We start from the raw sequence: 25,015 nt of genomic DNA on the forward strand, positions 1-25,015 counted from the left end.
TAGGATCTCCATATTAAAAATCAGGATGAAGATCAAATAGGTATTTCTTATTATAAATCCTAATATCACAAACACATAAGCCTGGAGTGGATCCTTTGCTATAAAGAATATTATTGGGACAATTGCCAAACTTGAATTGGGTCTCTGAAAAAAAGATATACGGGAGTTCTTTGCACAATTCTTGCAACTTTTCTGTAAGTTTGAAATTGTTTCAAATAAGTTGTTTCAAAATAAAAAGTAAAAAAAAATACAAAGCCCCCAAACCCTGTTTTTCCATTTTTTAAATCATAAATCATTGGATACATACACACACAAAAATAGGTTTAAAATATATATAAATTATGACATTAAAAATAAAAATGAGTGTCTATGAATTTACCACTCATTTTGAGAAATAGAATATCAATAATGTTAAAGTTCCCAGTATGCTCCTCTCTACCTTACCCCAGGAAACATTACCCTGAATACATTTCATCATTCCTTGCTTTCTTTAAAGATTTAGCACATATATAGAAATTCCTAAATAATATTAGCTAATAACTAAAGAAATTTAATTTTTCCCCCTTACTTGTTTATTGATTACTTTTATTTCTTCTTTAAATCATCTGTTTTACTCTTTGCCCATTTTTCTATCAGGTTGGGTTTTTTCCTTATTGGTTTGGAAATGATCTTTACATACTATGGATATTATCTTTGCCTGTTGTATACGTTGCAAGTATTTTTTTCTAGTCTGATCCTTGTCTCTTAACTTTGTAGCTTTTTGTGGTGACTTTTATTGTACAGATGTTTTAAATATTTATTGAGTCAAGTCTGCCCCATAAATTTATTTATGACCACTGAGTTTCTTATCCTACCCAAGAAGGTTTTCTTGTTTAAAGATATCCTCCTATGTTTTCTTCTAATACTTTGGTAACTTTGTTTTTATGTTTAGATCTTTAATCCATAAATAATTTATTCTTTGTTTATGGTGTGAGGTAGGGATCTAAACTGGCATGTTTTTTTTCCCCTGTGATAGGCAGAATAATGGCCCAGAAGAGATGTTGACACCCTAACCCCAGAACTTAAAAACGTTACCTCACAGGGCAAAAGAGATTTTACAGATGTGATTAAGGTTATGGAATTTGAAATTAGGAGATTATCCTGGATTATGTGGGTGGGCCCAATCTAATAACATGAATCCTTAAAAATGGAGAATTATACATGGCTATGGTCAGAAGGAAACATGACTGTAGAATGGTTAGAGAAATGCAATGCTGTTAGCTTCAGTGATAGAAGAGAAGGCCCAGAACCAAGGAATAAGGGTGGCATCTAGAACTTGAAAAGGCAAGGAAATAGATGCTTACCTATAGCCTTCCAGAAAGGAATGCCATCTTGCTGACACCTCGATTTTAGCCCACTGACACCTGTGTCAGACTTCTGACCTAGACAACTGTAAGATAATGAATACGTATTGTTTAAGGCATCAGGTTTTTGGTAACTTATTAATCAGAATTAATATGCCCCCTAGCCAACATCTTTTATCAAATATTCCATCCTGTTCTACTAAATTAAAATGCCATATATACTGCATAAATAATTCCCATGCACCTGTTGGTTTCTGAACTCTCTATTCTGATTCACTGGTCAGAACGGATCTCTTTTCCTGATCAAGAACCATATTGTTTTTATTACTGTTACTTTATAATTTTTTAATGTCTTTAATCCTTCCTCTTCTTTTTTTAAAAATGGGCTCCATGCTGGGCATGGAGCCCAGCGCCAAACTTGAACTCACGACCCTGAGATCAAGACCAGAGCTGAGATCAAGAGTCAGATGCTTAACTGACTGAGCCACCCAGGTGCCTTTTAATCCCCATTCCTACCTCTTTATTTAATATCTCATCATTTCTCTCTTTCCTCACATATTAACGACTTTCTGTCTCCGATTTTACCCTCCCCCAGATCATTTTCTACTATATTACTAGCATGATTTAAAATAAAGGTATCATCAGATTTCTACCCTTTAAGGCCTTCATGGCCATCCTTCATCTTCAATACAAAGTCCAAATTTCTTGCTAAGGTGCATAAAAATGGTATGATGAAGGATGCTGCCTGTCTCGCCAGTGTCATCTCCTGCCCCTTTGCTTCAGACATCAAAGAACTTGAAGTTCACAGAGTGAACCACACTTTCAACCCATTGTATCCTTGGATATGTTGCTGCCGCTACCTAGAATGCCTTCCATTCCTCCTCTGAGCCAATCAACGCTGTACATTCAAAACTCAGAGAGAGCATCAAATTCCCTCGGCAAACTTTCTGCATTCCTTACTGTTAGACTGAGCTGGTGCCCCTCCTTTGCACTCCCATAGCAGCACAAATATATCTCTTGCACTTATCCATTTTGCAACTGCAATTGTTGATTTACTTGTTTACCTCCCTCACTAGATAGCGATCTCCTTAAAGGCAGAAACTGTCTTTTGTTTATGTAACCACAGTGCTTAATAGAGTGCTAACAATCTTGTAATAATAATACAAATATGAAAAATAATGAAATAAGTGGTACCTCTTATTAAAACCTGGGCTAAGTGGTTTTCATAATTCAATAACCACTAAGTGTCAGCTCATAATTTTATGTTCTGTGAAACTGTTTTTACCTAAAAATAATATTGTCCAGCTTGTTCACTCGTCTTTATTCACAAGACTTGGCTACAAGCAACTTTGGGATGTTTCCAAAGGAAGAAAGTTTCCTACGTTAAACAAATTCAGAAGAACATGACTCAGGCTCTAAAAGTAATCCAGAAAAGAATTTCTAAAATATTTTGAATAGGAATGGTATTATTGGATTATTTTGATAGGAATAACCCTTATTTAAATGCCTGTGAGAACCACCAGATTTGGTTAGGCGCCCCTCCTCTGTGCTCCCATATCAATGAACACAAACATTTAGCCAAGCACATGTTATGTCGTATGGTAGTGATGTGTTAAATATATTTTTTCCCATTACCAGTGGTTTTCAATCAGGAGGACAATGCAGTCTCCACACCCCCACCCCCCTTGTAGGGGTATTTGGGGAAATTTTTGATTGTCATAATGACGGGAGGGAGGCACCCCTCTCATTTAGTCTCTAGAAGCCAGAGGTCCTGAATATCCTACATTGAGTGGGACAGTCTAGTACAGCAAAGAATTATCCTGCCCAAAATGCCCATGGCGACCTCATAAAGAAGCTGACTTCATTTATCTTTGACTTTCCATTGGCTAGGAGAAACCCAGCACTAAAAGTCACTCTGAACTGAAACTGCAAAGTAATGGGAGGCATGAACACCTTGTCATAATGTGTAGGTTATTGGGCTTAAATAATCAGATTACTTTGTAATCACCATTCATAGTTACTTCCACACTTCTGTATTATAGAATTGACCAAAGGTGAATGAATGCTAAGAGAATAAAGTCATTAAATCCAGATATTTCTTTTTCTTTTTTCTTTTCTTTTTTTTTGGTCCAGGTAAGGTTAGTTCTGATAGAAATAACAATAAATAAATAAATAAATCATCTTTAGTATTTTCTTGCATCAATCCACCCATCTCAAGGAGTCTGCTTCATATTTTGGCATCCACCTCCAGAAACTTCCCCAGTTTGGCACCACGTAGGAAAGACATCCTGGCCTAGGATATGTATACCTGATATTCTATTCAATCAGGGTCCAAGGTCTAATTGTTTACACTGATAATCAAGGAGGATCCCAGATAATATGGTTTCCACATTATCTCTAAATTCCCTTCCAATTTTAACATTCTATAATTCAAACCCATTAAAAGTCTATAATATTTGACAAGTCCTTCCTAAGTCTATTCATGACTCTAACCTATTAATGAGCACTTACAGTTGTGGCAGTGCCATAAATTGAAGGGCAAGAGAAAATTTTAAGGAGAAAGGGGCACAAGACCATTTCAGTCAAGTGGGAGATATTTTCTGGGCTGCTGGATTCTGGGTTACTCTGATCATGATTTTTAGGAAACCAGTTTCCACCATACCCTAGCTCCATTCCTAGCTGTAAAACAGCATTGTTTATTGTCCACTTTTGCTAGAATGTCAACTTCATAAGAGCAAGATCCTTGTCAGCTTTATTTGTACTGCATTCCCAATGCCTAGAACCGTATCCATTATATTGTGGCACTCATTAAACATTGTTGAATAAATGAATGAATTAATAAGTAATTTACCATAAGTAGAGTTTTTTTAATATTATTTATTTATTTGAGAGAGAGAGCCTGAGCAGGGGGAGCAGCAGAGGGAGGAGAAGCAGGCTCCCCTCTGAGCAAAGAGCCAGACGTGAGGCTCGATTCCAGGACCCTGAGAACATGACCTGAGTTGAAGGCAGACACTTAACCAACTGAGCCACCCAGGCATCCCAAGAGATTTAATAAAATAAATAAAAGAATAGAATAGCGTATTCTACAACAAAAGGAAACTTCATGTTGTGGGACAACTGTGTGACAGATTGTAAACTCTGGACTGAATTGCAAAGTCATGGGAGGGGCAAGGAACGTACACGCATGACATGAAATATAAAAACAGATATGGCTGAGTTACAAGGAGCCCTTCAGCCTGGTACGAAATTCATTTACCCCTCAAGTCTGCCCTGGGTGAAGAATACCTGATAGGCTCTAGGCAAAAATAAGATCAATTCTCAAGTGTTACCCTGAAAAGTCCGAAGGCCATTAGCTTAACCAATAATCCTGAACACACTTAAACCCTTATTTCACAGGATCCTAATATGCACATTAGGAACCAAGCAAAATATCTCATAGGAGTAATGTTTAATACCTATCAGTGGCATACAGAGAAATGACAATACATTTACATCATTTGTGTTTAATAAGAACCAGTAATTATTTCCATTTTATAAAAGGACAAAATAAAGATATATGAGATACATGTCAAACATGGCCCATGAAAACCACCTTAAATCAATACCATATCCCACGCAAAATTTCTATGCAACCAGACCAAAGTAAGAGAATTTAAATAAAATTTTAAAAAACAACCCAAACATTGACAGTATCATAATTTTAAGACTTCAAATATTTCTTGATTTTAAAATGTCAATGAGAAATATGGGAAAGACTTGTGAAAACAATGCGCATTATTCATTGCATAAGCTAACAAATTTTTTAAATGTTCCAAGTCCCACAGAGGGTTGCGAAAGAAATTCTGTCTCCTCGATCCTTAATTCAAAATCACTACCATGGGAAGTGTTTCAATTTGCAATTGTATTCAGCAGCAAATATCAGAAAAACATCACAATGTTCTCTTCATGTAACAAGGAGGGTGAGGGTAGACAGTGACATCAGGCTAGAAGCCTTCCCTTCTATCTTTCTGCATCTCTATCTTAGCATACAGTGTTTTGCCCTCCTGTTATTTTGTGGTCACAAGATGACTGCTCCATGTCTGGCATTGCACCTGAATTCCAAGCAGCAACAAAGTGGCAAAAGGCAAAAGGTATGTGCTAGCTAAAACTTGGAAGAGATTTTTCAGAAACCTCTATTCAGTGACTTTTCGCTCATGTCTCCTTGACCAGAACTGGTCTCACCTGGCCACCCCAAGCTGTAAGGAAAGCTGTGAAAGGTACTGTTTTGCTGGCCCATTGCCTTACTCTTGGTTTCTGTAGGATACATGTATACCAGACTGTTCAAGTTAATACAGTATTGAAGATCCAACTCAGAGACACTTGGTTTTGGAAGGGTGTGAACCTCATGGGTAAATTTCCCCTGATGCTGAAATGAAGCTTACACGTCAGCTTCCCTCACTCATATGGACCCCTTGAAGGCCCTGGGAGAAATCCTGGACATGTGTTCACAAGGTGATATATTTTTGTAAAATTTGCACGATTAAGGTATTTTAATGGCAATTAATTCATATCATTGCTCTTGCCACGCTGACCTTCCCACCCTCAGGACAGGTGAGTGTTGTTGGAATGGCCATGGGTATTTGGGGAATCAGGCTAAGTCAAAGCTAAATGGAGGACACATTCAGTTTGAATTGAATGGGATATATCAAGGAGGTTCACACATTAAGGAGGTTCTGTATATAGTTGAGTTATTGCCAGCGCAGGAATTGTTTCCAGGAATACTCTTGCTGCACGCTATGCTAATTCACCTGGCACCATGATGCGAAGGTACAGGACTCAACATCAAGCTTGTTGACAAGCCACTACAACAGGGCATTGGTGACAAACTATTCAGCGAGCGTCTTCAACTCAAAGAGTAGTCAATTAGTCACTGACAAGAACATCTGAAATACTCTGAAATCTCGTACATGAAATAAACTAGGTAAAAGTTTCCTAAAATTTGACAATAATCCTAAAATTTTACCTGACATTTCTGATACGTTATGATGCTGAAAGAAACTTCTCAAAATTTTAAATAACAAATTTCAAGCTTGCTAGAGGAAAGCCTGGATTATCTTTCTAGTCTACGTAAAATCTTTGAAACCTTCCTACGAAGAGGCAAACAACAAGCATGCAGCAAAAAATTATACTTTAAAAATAGAAGTATGTCAGGCAGTTCATCAAATTTGTGTTGTTTTCCCTAGATTTTGTGATATTCGTGGTATTTGTCAGTTTAAAAAATATAATTTGTTGTGATTCTTTTCCTCATGTTAAATAGCCACTTTTGTTGCTAATTTTGTATTCTTTCTATTAACAAGTTCTCTCTACCTACAAATTGGGTAACTTTCAAGCCTCATGGAGCCAGGATCTGCCCTTGAGCCTCAGAAACCCTGTAAGTCCCCCAAAAAGAAGTAATCTCTAAGGCCTTCCAGATTTACCTTTACATCCATTGGGGGGAAAAGAGCGTAAGTAGAGTAACATTCTCCCCTCAAGTCAGAATCAGAGCTGGCTGCAGATGTCCACTTGAAGTGTCCTTTCCCCTGCACTGTACCCTGAATTCACTTGGTCTTCTTAGGTGAAGATCACTGTCAGGCACCCCTCAGCAGCCAGGAGAGGGCTACAGGAAAAAGCAAAAGGGAGTTGAGTTGTTAGTTCTCTTATTCTTCCCATGGTATCCTTAAGAACTCCATTTGTCGCGTATCCATATTAACACTCTTTCTGCTTAGATGTTAGAAGGGGTTTACCTGGCAAGGCCAACACACTTCCCTAAACATGTCCGGTAAAATATCAGTCTCACAAATCTGTCCTTCTTTGGTAGGATACATTGGGGGAGGGCTGCCTATTAGATTCTTCTCTGAAGATTCCCAATGCACACCAGCACTTTCAGAGCTTTGAAAAGTGCAGGTGGATTGACTTTGATTCCATCATTTCCCAAACTAATTTAATCACAAGATCCTATAAACCCTTGAATACATCGAGAATTTTTGCTCAAAATGGATGCACAAACATTTTATTCATAATAGTGTTATTTTCATAACACAAATGTCAAGGCTCCAAAGGGCATTTGGATTTTTAAAGAGCTCTTGGTAACAGACGAAACCAATCTGTAACAATGGACTTTAAGGTGTCATGGTCCAAAGAGCAGATATAGTTTAAGACAATGTTAGGGGACCATCTGTACACACTTCAAAATCTGACCTGTTGATGACTATTTTTCTAGTCATTCATATGGCAAGTCTTGAACCTGTTCACAAAAGAGGAGATTATAATGGAGGATGTTGTTCCTTGATTATGTTTCCATGCTGTATTCTCAGATTTGGAATTAGTTGCCATCAATAATACTTGAACACAGCCCTGTTCAGTTTTTAGTTACAGAATCCGTGGAATGATTAAGGTATAAAAGCTGCTAATTTTCCTTGGTTAATAATAAAGCCAGTTTGGATTGCCATAAGAAATCTTTTTAGGGGCGCCTGAGTGGCTCAGTTGGTTAATCATCTGCCTTCTGCTCAGGTCATGATCTCGGGGTCCTGGGATCAAGCCCTGCATCAGGCTCCCTGCTCAGCAGGGAGTCAGCTTCTCCCTCTCCGTCTGCCTCTGCCCCCCACTTGTGCTCTCTCTCTCAAATGAATAAATAAAATGTTAAAAAAAAATCTTGTTTAAATTTGCTCTTTAAAAACATTCTGCTCAGGTATAAACTTGTATCGACAACCAAGCATTTGATCAAAAAAGGGAATCTGTGAGCTCAGCCATATGCTAAGATAAATCAGGTGCATGAAGTTAGGAGCCATGCTTAGAAATACCAATCCTAACAGGGATGAAAGGCCTACGTAAGGAGAAGAATCACTACCGCCATGACTTCATCAGTGTTATCAAAACCCTGTGTCTTAAATGACACAAGATACATCTCCATGATGACTTTGAGTTTTCTGTTTGCTTTTATTATGTATTTATTGTTTTAATAATGCAATTGCCTGGTCTTGACATATTTAGGGTTTTTTGTTTGTTTTTTATCTCTTGTGCTAAAAGCAAATGTCTTACATGCCCGTGTGTGGAGGGCATAACTGGGGCTCTCCATTGATGAAATATATTTCATTGGTTTCTATTCATATCAGTCTGTAAACACAAAGTCCAGGAAATGTAGGAAAATCAGCTTCTGCAATCAGAGCTGCCACATACGGTTGTGCAGGTTGTGGACTGTACAATCTGCACAACTATATACAGCAGCTTGTGCTGTAATCTTCCATACTTGCAGAAGTAAGTTGACTGAAGAAGAGGAGTATGTAAAGAAATCTTATGAAATCCTGTGATTTTTTTTCACACATGAAGCAAAGTTGACAATTTATTCTTTAACTTTGAGTTCCATACTCTTTATTATGAAGTAAATTTTTGCAGTTGAGAGAAAAGTTCAGTGAAATAAAATTTGAATAAAAATTAGAAGTGGGAGCGCCTGGCTGGCTCAGTTGGAAGAGCAGGCAACTCTTAATCTCAGGGTTGTGAGTTTGAGCCCCACGTTAGGTGTAGAGATTACTAAAAAAATAATAATAAATAAACTATTTTAAAAATTAGAAGTGAAAGTCGTAATTATTTTCTATTAAGAGAAAAACACCCATTTTTAATATTTTAATTGAAGTGCAAGGTTCTTGGCAACCACTGCATGAATCATTATTCTGCTCATTTTCTGCTCCTTTTCTAACATACTTCTTTCCTCAATCAGTTCAAAATGCAGAATGTCTATGGCCGGCAAGTTGGAGTCAGTAGCAACACTTCCCTGAACTGCATTTTTGTATATTTGCTGTTAGCAGAGATTGAACTAGTGAAATTCTTCCAGCCCTTAACATTAAAGACATGAAACGCTCTTCACAAGCCCAAACACCCTTTTCCCAACAAGATAATGTCAGACACTAAGAAGAAAACAGTACCTGAACAAGATCTATAGTTAAACCATTTTCAAGGGGGCAATAATTAAATATATACTCATATTTTGCTCCTGAAATTATGTATATTGTCCCTGGAAAATTGACACTGTTCATTTTGTAAGATATTGTCTCCTTGGATCTCTTTTTGGTGAATAAATGTCTAAAAATGATCGCTCTTGTGAGATTTTCCATTGAGATTCCCAATTAGTTCAAAGGTATTGTAGCTGCTCTAAGAGAGCCATGGTGGGACTATTTCATTTTATTTAAATGTAATGTGGATAACTGTCTCCTGCTTATTAAAAAACATCACATACATTTTTTAATGCTCTCAAAAGTTGACATATATATGCCATATATGGTTATATATATAATAGATGGCAGCCAAGTAACTGTCAATTTATGTATGTATATGCATGTCCTTAGTTGCATGGGCAGAGTTGGTAGAGAAGTAAAACAATGAATTTCCTCTCAGTAAGGTGAGCAAGGCATCCCTCTAAGTGTCTCTAAAAGACTAAGTTACTTGCAGTTGAAATGCAAAAAAAGGTGTACAAGAAAGGAAGCATTCTGGCTGGAGGAGAGACTTCACAGTGAGTTGGAAAAGAAAGTTTAAGACGGACTGGGGAGTGAGTGCGGCAGGCAGGGGGTGGGGCCTTTCCCTGATCAAACTCAAAATACCAAATTTTAAGAGAAAAATACCAAATTCTACACAGCCATCACTGTTAGTAATTAGGAAACACTGTCAAAAGTGTTTTTTCATGTAGTCATATTATGTAGTCATATTATGCTTTTATCCCCCCATTCGTACTAATATATGCAAATGTCATTGCCCCTCTACTTTCTTAAATCATTAAGGACATTTGGAACTACAGAATTCTACTTTCCCCAAATTTTCTTGTTTTGGTGAGACAAACTGAAAAAAACTACTGAAACATTAAAGTATAAATAAATAGGCCTCTAAAGACTCACTTAGTGAGGTTATTTAATGTTTTGCTTTGTTAAAACACATATTCGGGGAGCCGGGGTGGTGCAGTTGGTTAAGTGTCTGACTCTTGGTTTTGGCTCAGGTCATGTTCTCAGGGTTGTAAGACTGAGTCCCACGAGGGGCTCTGTGCTCAGTGTGGAGTCTGCTTAAGACTCTTTCTCCCTCTCCTTCTGCCCCTCCCCACCTCAAATAAATAAATAAAACCTTAAAAAAAAACTTATTTCCATAATCTCTTTCAAAGTAGTGGGGATCTGGCTAAAAACTATATCTCAAGCAAATCATAATTTAGGCCTTTAGTTCGACTAGAAGAATGAAATGTTCCTCTCCTCCTGAAAGCAGGAGACCCTACGTGCAGGAAAAGGATCTATAAAGCAGACTCAGAGTAGTAAACTTGGAAATCTAAATTTCTACAAAGTGATAACATTGTTATAAGGTATTTAATTGTACATTTTAATGTTGGGGGAAAAAGATACATGATAAATTTCTAGGATTTAGGCAACGTATTTATACTTTTAATCTTCTTGTACTTAACTGGTAATCTCAGAATATGAGATTTCTTATTTTAAATATGATAGAAAAAAACATGGAAAAGGAAACTGGCTAAATAACATTTTCCTTGAAATAGCATTTTTTAAAAGATTGTATTTATTTATTTGAGAGAGAGAGAGAGCAACACATGAGAGAGAGCGCAAGCAGAGGGAGCAACAGAGGCAGAAATAGAAGCAGGCTCCTGGCTGAGCAGGGAGCCCGACATGGGGTTCGATCGCAGGACCCAGGGATCATGACTTTAGCAGAAGGCAGATGCTTAACTGACTGAGCCACCCAGGCGCCCCAAAATAGCATTTTTTTAACTTCATAACAGTACAGAACTACAGGCACAAATATAAAACACTCAAAAGAATTTAATACTGTGTTTTAAAAGTGTTATCAATGGATGGCCTACATCAGAATCACTGGCAGGACTTGCTAAAATGCAGATTCCTGGGCCCCACCCCAAACTTTTAAAATTGGGGTAGATGAGAACTCCAGAATCTGCATTTAAACTAATACCCTCACATGACTCCGAAGAACGCTAAGGTATGAGAACCACCGCACCAAGTTTTCTTGTCAATAGAATAGACATCGTGTGCCCATTTTTTATCCTTAATACCTAACCTGCCACCTGGCCCAGAGCAGATGGTCAATAAATGTTTACATAAGCAACTTCTATAGGGGAGATGATCTTTCTCCTCTTAAATCACAACTTAAGTCCAACCAAGAGTCTACCTAAAGACAGTATTCATCTAGGGGCGCCTGGCTGGCTCAGTCCGTAGAGCACGCGACTCTTGATCTCAGGGTTGTAAGTTCCAGTACCACATTGGGTGTAGAGATTACTTAAAAATAAAATTTTTTTTTTTAAAAAAGGGGTATTCATCTATGTTCTATAGTTACCAGGAAAAAACAAGTACAAAAAAAAGTGAGAGGCAAAGGACGTAGGCTGGCCAACTGGAAATACATTATGAATGTATTCGATGCGCATATTTAATGTGTGATATGAATGCATAGGCTCACTTAATGTGCTATACATGTGTCAGCTCAATCAATTAAAGCATGGAACTTTTTTGCTCAGAGGCACCATTTAAGAAATAACAATGGATCAACAGAGCCCCAATATCTCAACTGCAAAAAAGATGTAAAATTCTTGCATCTTATGGATGAGTAGAATAATTTTCGATATAAAAATTTGCACATTTAAAACTGCAGTGGACAAATCTTAGAATGAATGTGCCAAAGTAGAGTATTGGAGTGGGTTTGGATAGGATGTATAAAAGGGCCATTAGAACTATTGAATGAGCAGGTTATGAGAGTAGCTGGGCTGGATAGAGTTGGTGGTTGGGTTGGCGGTGATGAGAATGGGAAGTTAGACCAGTATCCAAAGATGCCTCAGAAGTAGGTCTGATTGACTAAGGGATGGAAATGAGAAATGATTACAAATGGCCATCGAAACCCTGCATGATCAGAAAAATCTGATCCTAATAAATTTATCCTTCAATCTGGATAAGAAAATCTTTGCTTATTTTAGCTCTTTAGTGATTGTAACCTAAAGTCTTTCATATCTATTTACCTACTGATCAATTCTAATGCAAATTTATAGCACATTTCTGTATTTCAGTACCTTATTTAATTGATTAAACAGAACAAAGCATGGCTCTGATATCACCAGAATCAACATTTTTGGCAATATGTAATGTAAATTATTAAAAAATAAATCTCAAGTCCTGCTCATCCAGTAAGTTTCTAATGAAAGGGCCATGTACCCAAATTCATTTTCAAAATAATGAAAATGTTGTTTTCCAAAGAAATCTGTAACTAAATTGTTTGCTACTGGAAGTATTTCTCTTAGAAATAGTCTTTTATTAGCAGTATGTATATGTGTCTTTTAGATTGGTTTTCTAGGCTAGCCCAAATCATGCTAGGGTCTCTCTGAACTCAAAAAGCCCCAAGAACAATGAGTCTTTCTGAGTCTTGATATCTAAAGCCCAGAGTCACTCTGAAGTTCGGAGAATCACCCAGCCAGTGCATTTTCCTATATGTTTGTTTTGGGAGTGAGGCCTAGCAAAAGTGGTAGATCCAGTGGTCGTCTTTGTTGGGGAAGTGTTTTTCAGTCATGAGGGAGGGTTATCTTGCACATTCAAAATAGAACCTGTACATTTCAGAGACTAATCTCTTGAAAAGGTTCTACACAGTAGAAATCGTGGAATTTGAGGTTTGGTACTTTTGCGTCTTCGTCGTACAGAATGCCAGTGAACAAGTGACCTGAAATGTGGTTGTTATTTTAAACAGAGAGAGTCTAAGGGGGAAGAAAGCTATCCCCCCCAGTGAATAATTACTAAGTGCTGAGTAGAGGGCACACCTTTGACACAGCTGACAATAATGGCTCACGGACTCCCTTTCCCTAAAAACACAGGCGCCACTAGGATGAGTGTATAAGACAGGGAAGAGAGGCCAATGTGGCAAGAGCTTTTCCCCCTCGTTAAATGAGAACCAATGCTAGTAGACAGTAAAATCCCATTGAAACATGCAAATGAGCATGCTGCTTCTTTGGAAAACACAATGGAAATAGAAATAGTGGGCTTTCTTCCTCTCCTATTGCTATTTCTCAGCACCCCACAGGGACATTGTATTATTTAAAATACCTCAGTGCCTCCTTCAGGTGTTTCTTTTGCCAGCCGGTATGCTGAGTAGTTAAATTTCAGCTGAGTGATACGATACCATCACATAAAGGAGTTTTAAATTTTGGTGTGTGCAACAATAATGATTTGAACATACTTTTATTGTATGACTGTCTGGAAGCTATGATTCTTTTCTCTACATACCATTCTCTGTGACTTAACATAGCCCACATTCCACAGTCCTGGAGTGATGTGTAGGGATCCACAAAGGTAGGCTTGAGCTTAGAAGCTTTAAAATTCAGGCAAGCTAAATTGGACAAAATCAGAACTATTTGGGAGAGTTATATCAGGTACTAATCAGCATCAGAAATAAATGAGGATCAATCAGTTTCAGTCTGTATTATTTTTTATGTATCTAAATCCCTTAAAAATTGCTTCTAGGGGCGCCTGGGTGGCACAGCGGTTAAGCGTCTGCCTTCGGCTCAGGGCGTGATCCTGGCGTTACGGGATCGAGCCCCACATCAGGCTCCTCTGCTAGGAGCCTGCTTCTTCCTCTCCCACTCCCCCTGCTTGTGTTCCCTCTCTCGCTGGCTGTCTCTATCTCTGTCGAATAAATAAATAAAATCTTTAAAAAAAAAATTGCTTCTAAGTCACATTAGGCACTCAGCTGAAACCCCATTTTATATTATCTGCCTTCCTTATCCTAATTTCATCATAAAAGCCTGCACATTTATAGCGTAAGTTTGTGATTAATTTTAAATTCACTTTACCGGGGCACCTAGGTGGCTCAGTCATTAAGCGGCTGCCTTCGGCTCAGGGCGTGATCCTGGCGTTCTGGGATCGAGCCCCATGTCAGGCTCTTCCGCTGGAAGCCTGCTTCTTCCTCTCCCACTCCCCCTGCTTGTGTTCCCTCTCTCACTGGCTGTTTCTCTCTCTGTGTTGAATGAATAAATAAAATCTTTAAAAAAATAAAAAAATAAATAAAAATAAATTCACTTTACCAATGTTTGTCGATTAATTATGATTTAATGGCCGTCTCACTGTTTACAGATGTATATGCAATGTTTCATCACCAGTCATTGAACATTCTTTGAAATCACTGGATGGAGAGCCACTGTTTGGAAAGAGCCACATTATCAACACTAACTCTGCCTAGCCTTACTTCATTCAGAGGATTTGAGAGGACAATAGGGCCATATATACAACCTTTCCAGTAGGAAATCACCTTTGTGACACTTTTGACAGAAGTCATCCAGCCACGGTTGGTGAGAAACTCAACCGCTCTTCAGGTTTTAGCTTACTGGATTATAGACTGATCTAACCCTTGAGCATTTTCCTCACAGTGGCCTCATAGCTGCTTCAAAGTCACTCTTCCACTTTGGTTCTAATCTTTGCTCTGGGACAACTCTCAAGAAAATTAAGTGGTTCTTTAAAGGGAGCTTTTCAATCACCTTGAAGTCATATCTTTTCTGCTCAAGTCCTCCTGACTTTTACTCCAGCTTAATCAGACCAGAACAGATGAGACTCTCAGCTTCCTTGGTCTGGACTTCACCATTAATTTAGCCTAAAAACACTTATACCAATCCATCTACCAATCTGTCTATCTATTTATCCATCCATCCATCCATCCATTCATGTATTTAAACAACTTAACCTCACACTGAGAACTCACATAGAAGCTAGAGTTTGGGACTATTATTGGATTTTTTTTAACATTTATTGAGGTCCTCCTTTGCCTAAGGCATAGGGTTGTCAGATAAAATATAGGACACTCAATTAAATTGGAGTCAGATAAATATTTTTTTAGTATAAGTATGTCCCAAATATTAAATGATTATACTTATAGTAAAAAATTATTTATTGTTTATCTAAAATTTAAATTTAACTGTGTGTCTTCTAGTTTTATTTGCTAAGTCTAGCAACCCTTTTAAGACATTAACTTATTGTACCACCATAATAATATGGTGAAATTGGGTACAATTTTACTCCCATTTTATAGATGAATAATCTAATGCTAATAGAGCCCCCCAGCTAGTGACAGGGGAGAGGGGATTCAATTTTAAGCCGTCTAAAACCACAGTGCTTAACCCAAAACAAAGGTTAGTTAGAAATAACTGTTGAACTTCAGAAAAATACAGATGCTAGGGCCTATCACAGACCTACTGAATTAGAATCTTCCATGGACTAGGCCAGGCATTTCTATGTTTGGAGAGAGCTGCAGATAATTCTGTTGTGTAGCTGGGGAGAGAAAGTTGTTCCTACTGCTCCCAGATGTTTTCATATGAAGTGCTATTAAGCTGGTGTTCTGCTTGAGAAATTAATTTTTTTTAACATAAAAGCAAAATTTTATATTTACCTGTTAGATTATTAGATTTGGTCTATTTTGATAGCATTTTAAATTATTTTCAAATCTTAATTCTGGCACTTTTGAAGATTCCTGTTTCTGCAGAATACTAGTCTGAAGCTTCTTTTAGAGTCACATAGATTTTGGGGAATTTGACATAAGCTATAGATTCTCTCTCGGGGAGCAGGAAACACATATTAACATCCCTGGGATTTGCTACACAATCTCAGGGGTTCTGCAACCTGTTGATAGATCTAAAAATCCATGGACCTCCAGGTTAAGAATCCATTCTTAGAGGATTTTTCACTCTTCACTGCAAAATTTACTAAAAGTGCTAGTAATATATTGTTAAATATTGTTAATTCTTCCAATGAACTTCATTAAACTTTGAAAAACAAAACTAGTTGCTTTTGCATTGTAAATGTAATTTTAGGAGAAATAAGTACTCCTATACCCTACTGATGAAAGTATAAATTAATTTTTTTTTTTACTTTTGGCAAAATACACTTAACATAAAATTTACTATCTTAACCATAGTTAAGTAGTGTTAAGTACATTCACATTTCTGTGTAACCAATCTCCTGAACACTTTTCATCTTTCAAAACTAAAACTCCATACCCATTAAACAACAGCTCCCCATTCCTTCATTCCTAGCCCTGGCAACCACCATTCTACTTTCTGTCTCTATGAATTTGACTACTCTAGGTAACTCATAGAAGTTGAGTCATACAGTATTTGTCTTTTTGCAACTAGCTTATTTCATCTATGTTGTAGCATAGATGTTGTCAGAATTTCCTCCGCTTTAAAGTTAGAATGATATACTATTTTATGTATATACCACATTTTGTTTATCCATTCATCTGTCAACGGAGACTTGAGTTGCTTTTTGCTTTTTTGTGAGTAATGCCACTATGAGCATGAGTGTAGAGAGGGGATTTAGCAGTGTCAATAAAGTTACTACAGATTAGTGAATGATAAAATACATAAGGATTATAAGAGAGGGGACAAGGGGCGCCTGGCTGGCTCAGTTGGTGGAGCATGTGACTCTTGATCTGGGGGCCATGGGTTCAAGCCCCATGTTGGGTGTGGAGATTACTTTTTTAAAAGATTTTTAAATCTTCTTTAAGAGGAGATGATAAAATTATAGTTAAGTGAGAGGTTAAACATTTAAGTAGGTATGTTGTATAGAAAACAAATTTAAAATTTCTATACTGGGTCGGAATTTAGAAGGATGAAAGTTAGATTGGAATATTACTGTTAAAATGCGGAAATCAATGTCAACTCAAGATTATCAAGAGAAATATTTTTTTCCAGCTAGGCCATCAAAGTGGCCCAGCAGAGTTAATGTCCCAGCTACACGGGTCATGGAATCTAATTTGTAACCCTAGGTGTGTGCTCAGATTTTGATCTTTAATTCTAGCAGCCATTAAAAATATCTAATCCCATGTCCTATAATAGAGAAAAAAATCAAGATAGGCTTAATATTCCTTAATAAGCACTTTCAGAAAGCAAGGATGTTTGTAAAATGTCAGGGTGATGTCAAAAGGACAATGGAGTCAACCTAAGGAAAAAAGACACTTATGGCTAACTGAAATGAGTTTCATCTGTGAAAAGCCATGAGTCTTTAATGATATGCAAAAGGGAAAAGTCTACATATATTGTATAAAATAGAAATTATAACCTAAAAAAGGTGAATGCAATAGAATATGCTTAATTTTTAATAAATAGGGCAATGTTGACATTTATGGAGTTGTATGTTTTTCCTAATGGAAAATGACGATTAATAAATTATAGAAACATATTTATTGATTCTAAGACAACTTTTTTTTTTAACACATTTGTTACATCTCTAAAATTGTGCTTCTACTGTGGATGGCTTTTAAAAATTGCTATTAGTGAAGAGCTGTGTGTTCATACGTGGTCACAGCTGTTCATAATGTTTCACTTTCATTGAGCAATGTACATTGTTGGTATTTCACAGGTTGAATTTAACTGTCATTTGAAATGTCTAAAAAAAGTTTCTTCTGTAATTCTGGCATTTGTTGAAATGAGGTATTGTGTACACAGAAAGCCAATGAACAGAGCAATGGAATGTGCATTTGATATTAGTGAGGCCTTCATATTCAGGGAATGTCAACATATTTTCCATATTTTTGTTCAATGAAACAACCAAGTGCTTTATGGAAACTGAGAAAGAAAAATACCCACAAATAGATGGAGCTATGTCATATTTTGTTACTAAGATGCAAAAAAAAGATTCTTATTACACACCAAGAAATACAATTGAAGGAAGGAAAAATTGCCAAACCCCTTGTAAGAAATAAAAAAATTTCAGTGGTGAGGGGCTAGTTTAACAAATTCTTAAGTCATCCCAGACTATTGTTAAGGTATTGTGTATAGTTTAGTAAGATTTTTCTTTCTTCGGGGCACCTGGGTGGCTCAGTCAGTTGAGTGTCCAACTCTTGATTTTGGCTCAGGTCATGATCTCACTCATGACTGTTGGGCTTCATGCTCAGCACAGAGTCTGCTTGAGATTCTTTCTCTTTCTCTCCCTTTGCCCCTCTCCCTGCTTGCACTCTCTCTCTCTAAATAAATAAAATCTTTTTTAAAAAGGTTTTTCTCTTTCTTAGAGGTTTATAAAATAATGACACAGCTGACAATCAATAGCATCTTATATTTGATAAAATATGGTATGTATTTTTCTCTCTTTGATTAAGAAGGGAAAGGGAAAGTCATGGAACTATAAGATTAGCCAAATAAATGAAAAAGTAGAAATTCTACCAAGGATAGGAATAAGTAGGAAACGAGGGTCCAAGAGAGGGTGGAAAGATGGTGGATTGGCCACGTGCTCTAAAGAGGAAGGAGGCAGGGGCACCTGGGTGGCACAGCGGTTAAGCGTCTGCCTTCGGCTCAGGGCGTGATCCCGGCGTTGTGGGATCAAGCCCCACATCAGGCTCCTCCGCTATGAGCCTGCTTCTTCCTCTCCCACTCCCCCTGCTTGTGTTGCCTCTCTCGCTGGCTGTCTCTATCTCTGTCGAATAAATAAATAAAATCTTTAAAAAATAAAAAATAAAAAATAAAAAAAATAAAGAGGAAGGAGGCAATACAATCTCTCTCCCTTGTCTCCATGGAGATGAATCTTTGGGGCTTTTGTTTGTGTGGGTTTATTTTTGTAATATTTATTTATTTATTTATTTATTTATTTTTAAGTAGGCTCCACGCCCAAAGTGGGGCTTGAACTCATGACCCTGAGATCAAGAGTTGCATGCTCCACTGACTGAGCCAGCCAGGCACACCTCCATGGAGATGAACCTTTAGAGGGTCTATTATTTCTAAGGCCTAGTAAAACTTACCTAGTTTCCCTATGATGCTAGAAGACAAGGACTTAATACTCAATACATAATCGGGATGTGATACTGGCTTATATAATGGTGATCAAGCAAACAAAAAAAATGAACACGTTATTTCAGGAAAAGAGATCATCTTGCAAGAAACTAAAATCTATGTGAAAGTGTGGACATGAAAAGCCTCCTCAAAGTGAGTAAAACCTAACTATTAAAAAGGAGCCTATCTTACCAAAGAAGACATACAGATGGCAAACAATCATAAGAAAAGACGTTCAGCATCATATTTCATTAGGGAATTGCAAGTTAAAACAACAATGAAATATTACTACACACCTATTAGAATGGCCCGAATCCAAAACACTGACAACATCAAGCATTGGTGAGGATGTGGAGGAACAGGAACTGTCATTCATTGCTGGTGGAAATGCAAGATGGTACAGCCACTCTGAAAGATAGTTACAGGTTTTTTACAAAATTAAACACACTGTCGCAATGTAATCCAGCAATTATGCTCCTTGGTGCTTATTCAAATGAATTGAATATGTATGTATGTATACACAAGAACCTGCACACTGATGCTATAGGTGCTTTAGTTAGAGTTGCCAAAACTTGGAAGTAACCAAGATGTCCTTTAGTAGGTGAATGGATAAGCAAACTGTGATACATCCAGGCAATGGAATATTATTCAGCACTAAAAAGAAATGAGCTATCAAACCATAAAATACAGAGGTGCCTGGGTGGTTGAGTCAGTGGGGTGTCCGACTCTTGATTTCAGTTCAGGGTCGTGTGAATGAGCCCTGCATAGGGTTCTGTGCTAGGCGGAGCCTGCTTAAGATTCTCTCTCTCCCTCTCCGTCTGCCTCCCCCCGCCCACGTGCTCACACACACTCTCTCTCTAAAAAAAAAACCCAAACAAATAAACACCAAAAAAAAAAAAAAACAAAACCTCATGAAATACACTGAGGTGGGGAGCCTGGGTGGCTCAGTTAGTTAAGGGTCTGCCTTAGGCTCAGATCATGATCCCAGGGTCCTGGGATAGAGTCCCATATCGGGCTCTCTGCTGGGCAGGGAGCCTGCTTCTCCCTCTCCCTCTGACTGCTGCTCCCGCTGCTTGTGCATGCTCTCTCTCTCTCTCTCTGTCAAATAAATAAAATCTTAAAAAAAAAAAAAAAGACCCTGGGGAACTCTGAGTGCATATTATTAAAGGAAGCCAGTCTGGAAAGGCTGAATACTATGTGATTCCAACTCTATGACATTCTGGGAATGGCAAAACTGTGGAGATAGTAAGAAAAGATCAGTGTTGCCAGGGCTTAGGTGGGATGGGAGGATGAATAATCAGAATATAGGGGACTTTTAGGGCAGTGAAATTATGCTGTATGATACTATAATGATGGATTCGTGCCATTAATTTGTCCAAAGCTATACATTGTACAACCAAAAGTAAACACCAAGGTAAACTATGGACTTTAGGTCATAATGATGTGTCAGTGTAGATTCATCAATTGTAACAGAAGTACCACTCTGGTGGGGGATATTGATAGTGGGGGAGGTAATGCATGTGTGGGGACAGGGAGAATACAGGAATTCTCTGTACTTGGTGCTCAATGTTGCTGTGAACTTGAAACTGCTCTAAAAAAGAAAGCCTATTAAAAGAAAGGGGGCAGAGGGAGGAGAAGTATTCTGATGACAGATGTTTTAGGTTTGAATCACCTTGGAAAATAAAACTGCAGGTCAACGAAATTGATAATTCAGGCTCTCTGACCTGGTCTGAAGCAGTCTATTTTCTTTCTTTCTTTTTTTAAATTTGACTCTCAGAAAATTACCAGAAAAGTATAATCCCAGGAAAATTTAGAAATTAGTATTGTTGCAACCTTGGCAGGTGTAAGAACAAGTATAGAGATAATTTTTAAAAATGAATTGGGGGCACCTGCCTGGCTCAGTCATTAGAGCCTGCGACTCTTGATCTCAGGATCATGAGTTCGAGTCCTGCATGGAGTATAGAGGTTACTTAAATAATTAAAACTTAAAAATAAAAAAATAAAAATAAATCTTTTAAAAAGCAAAAATAAAATAAAAATGAATTGAACTCATGGTGTTGCTGTTTTAAAATTATAAATATGTTTGTTTAAAACATTTGAAATATCCTAAATAATCCTTTATATTAAATTTGTAATTAAATTTTAAATCATTGAAGAGAATCAATGTTTAAATGCTTACAGAAAACTGATTTTCTAGTTTTGTTTATTAGCTATGTAAGCTTAGGACATGAATGACAGGAGTGGAGACTGCTCCCCTCCACACTTCAAAGCCCATGAGACTTCAAGAAGCCCCAAAATAAGTACAGATAAAAATCCCTAAAAATGCAGATACTCCTGGAATAATGTAATCAACTTTGAGAAATTTAAGGGAATAATTAAAATATGAGTTGAAGGTAAAGCTATAAGGATATTGATCATAGTGTTATTAAGTGTAGCAAAAGTGGAAACAATTTAAATGTTCAAAAATGAGGCATTTGATATTGATAAATATCCAGAAGTTTGCAGCTCATCCTCCTAGAGAGGCTGTGAAAAATTAGCTGCTGTTCACAGAATGGTGCAGCCCCTCTGCAGGGCAACTTGGCAGTGTCGACCAAAACTACAAAGGCATTTTGACTCAGCAATCCCATTCCTAGGAATTTATCTTAGCAATACACCTGTAATTGTAGGAAATCACATATGTATAAGTTTATTCTTTGCCCCTCTGCATGTAATAGAAAAAGATGAGAAATAACCTTCCATAGAGGACACTGGTTAAATAAACTATGGTTCATTCACACAATTGTATGTTTTGTGGCTGGAGGAGAGAATGAGGATGCCCTTGCAGTACTAATAATGGGGAGGCTCTAGAAATATATTAGGTAAAAAAAAAAAAAGAGATGCAGAGCAGTGTAAACAGTGTGTTCTCTTTTGTGTAAGAAAGCAGGGGAAATAAGAATGTATATTTGCATTTGGTTTTATTTGCATAAGAAAACACTGGAAGGAGACACAAAAAACTAATAAAAAGAGTTACTTATAAGGAAAGGGGGGTAGGACAGGAATGAGACTTCTTAGTATTTATCTTTGCTATACTGTTTTTGATTTTTCAATTGCATGAACGTATTTCTTATTCAAAAAACTGAATTAAAACTGAAAGAATTGCTAACTAAATTACAATGTGTTTGTATGACTGCATACTGGATAATGATTAAAACTGATGTTGTAGGTGTTTAAATACATAGAGAAATAGTCAAAATACAGAATGGGTAAGAAAAACAGGTTATAAGAAAGTAATATATGATCCTATAATTTGAGGAATTATATTTGCCTCTTTAGGAACGCTTTCTAAAAGAATAACTGTAGTGTCCCTTTTTAAGTCTATTTGTTGAAGTCCTAACCCCAGTACCTCAGAATGTGACTGTATGTGGAGACAAAGTCTTTAAAGAGGTAACTAAGTTAAAATGGGGTCATTAGAGTGGGCCCTAATCCAATATGACTGATGTCCTGATAAGAAGGCAACATTTGGACACAGACATGTACAAAAGGAAGCCTATGTGAAGACACAGACAAGATGGCCATCTATAAGCCAAGGAGAGAGGCCTCAGAAGAAACCACTGCTGCCTACATACACCTTGATCTTGGACTTCTTACAGAATTACGAGAAAATAGATTTCTGTTTTTTAAGATCCCTGGCCTGGGGGACTTTGTTACAGCAGCCCTAGCACACTAATACACCACGAGCCACATTCTCAAGACTTTCAGGCGCTTGTAGCCATCGGTGGTATATGACAATGCCTGTGTCATGCCTTCTACTAGCTAATTAGGTAAGTCAAAATATGCTGTCAGGCCCTAATTTGCATTTTTTTCCATTTTCTTTGTACTAAAAAGTCATATTACTGTTCTTCTGAATTTGAATGTCATTCCACTGCCATGATCGGTGAACCACCTGATTATCCTTAGATGAATGAAGCTGTGCTGGACTGTGGTGACCAGGGTGCATATTTATAGTGCCCTCCCGATGGTCAATATCGTTTCCTCTCTGCCGAAGCGTCCTAGCTGGGCTGCTCCACTCCATCTCTCCTCTCGCCACCGCCCAGGCCTCATTATGACTGCCGTTTTTCCAGCTTTAACACCAGTTCTCCCAGAGACCACACCTAGGCCAGTATGTGCGACAGGCAAGTATTTCAATCCCAGAAATAATCAGAAGCATCTCCATAATGAGCACATCTAATGCACTGAGCACCTCATCCAGAAAGACAATTCCCCTGTACAAGAACCAAGCAAAGCAAAGCTTATATTGGAATCATCTAGGGACTAAACTACGATGCTTTACACGGAAGAACTTGCTGCCTCATTAAGTTGGGGCAAGGTTAATTCACTGACGGTGCCATGAAACGTAAAGAGGGAAGCTAGGAAGTGCTCACAGGAAATAGTTTTTCTGACTTACCAGCAGGAGAAAGGAAGCTGCATGTGAACCCAAATGCCTCCCGGAGGCTGTTGAGTAACTTCTCCCAGCAGATAGATGCAGCCCGGCCTAGCAGGGAGAGCACTTATGACCAGCGATGCCAAAGGCACTTCTAGAGACGGTCTATCTCGTAAGATCTTTGTGGCGACCTCCTTTGGGCACATGAAAACCTTACTTCTGGTTGATTTCTCTACTTCCTGCCCCATGTTACATTCTTAGAAACCAAAAAGTGCTCGAAGACAGATGTTCAACAATTCAGAGAATTCAAATCTTGCACAACTGCTAGCACCTGTCACACAGTACGTACGGCCACCAAACGTTTCATGCAACAGAAATTTAAAGCGTTGTTTTATTGCTTACCTGGCTCGCCTTGTGTAACAGATTTTGGTTGTAGGAAGCCTTTTGGTTTTCACCACAAATTATTTCAAACTATTTGTCATGGTAAATTCACTTCCTCTTCCTTTTTTTGCACAGTTAAACTCATTTAAGATGCCACAGTGTGGTTACCCCGTATTTTAACACATCAGAAATATGACATATAAACATACTTAGTTGATGTACACACCAAAGTTTAATTTTTCAATACTGTTTTCTGATGGGTGAAACAAAGGCAAAAGAAATATTAAATTTCCTTACTACTTACAGCCCAAAGACAAGTCCTTGAAACAGAGTGACGTTCCTCTGGGAGCTCAGCTGCTTGGATGCTGACACTTTGCTAAAGGCAAAAGGCAATCTTAGCCTGACCCCCAAGGATCCTATGAGTCTATTTTAAAAATATAGAAATTCCTCTGGAAACTTCCTTTATCCCTACGCCCCAAGATATGTTAGCATTTATCCTCCAAGCTTTGGCCCACCGATATACATCTGAAGGGCCTCATGACTGAGTTTTTACTAAACAGTAATACATGACATTTTCCTAACAAGAGCTAGCCCCCTCAGGGTCCTGGAAACCTTGTTTCCAAAATACCTTGGAGGCTTGTGCTGTCCCTAACCCCCTCCCAACTGGAAAGTATATAATCACCGCCCCTCAAAACCCCAGTGCAGCTCTTCCTGCCCATGAGTCCTCTCCTGTGCTTTAATAAAACTACCTTTTTGCACCAAAGACATCTCAAGAATTCTTTCTTGGCTGTCAGCTCCGAACCCCAACTTTCTACATCATTTTCCACTGACCACTCTCAGTCCAGTGTGCTACATCACGAATGTATCTGGTTGATATAGGAGTTAAATGGATCCTCCTTTCCCTTTTCCTGTCTGTTTAAAGCCTGTCTAACAAGCCTTGCCAGTTTGGAACTCCAGAAATTGATTGGCATCTGCGTAAGTTCAGCTTGGCCAGAGGTTGTGTTTTATCACACAAAACATTTCTGGTTCCCTCCCTGCAAACTCCACTCCTCCTAATACTGTCTTCTTGCCACTTGAACCTAACATTCCCAAATT

At 37.9% G+C, this 25,015-nt stretch overlaps 1 long non-coding RNA gene across 1 annotated transcript; it reads right to left on the reverse strand.

Annotated features, from left to right (window-relative positions):
* Nucleotides 1-469: 469 nt before the first annotated feature.
* On the reverse strand, nucleotides 470-24,079 carry LOC125281304 (uncharacterized). The gene is made up of 4 exons (XR_007188428.2): nucleotides 23,564-24,079; nucleotides 19,437-19,548; nucleotides 6,800-6,978; nucleotides 470-1,429 (listed from the first exon to the last, which is right to left on the reverse strand). It is a non-coding gene; the product is annotated as an uncharacterized LOC125281304 (long non-coding RNA).
* Between the last annotated feature and the right edge of the window lie 936 nt (nucleotides 24,080-25,015).

This window comes from Ursus arctos, unplaced genomic scaffold (genome assembly GCF_023065955.2).
Source record: "Ursus arctos isolate Adak ecotype North America unplaced genomic scaffold, UrsArc2.0 scaffold_1, whole genome shotgun sequence".
NCBI classification, from domain to species: domain Eukaryota; kingdom Metazoa; phylum Chordata; class Mammalia; order Carnivora; family Ursidae; genus Ursus; species Ursus arctos.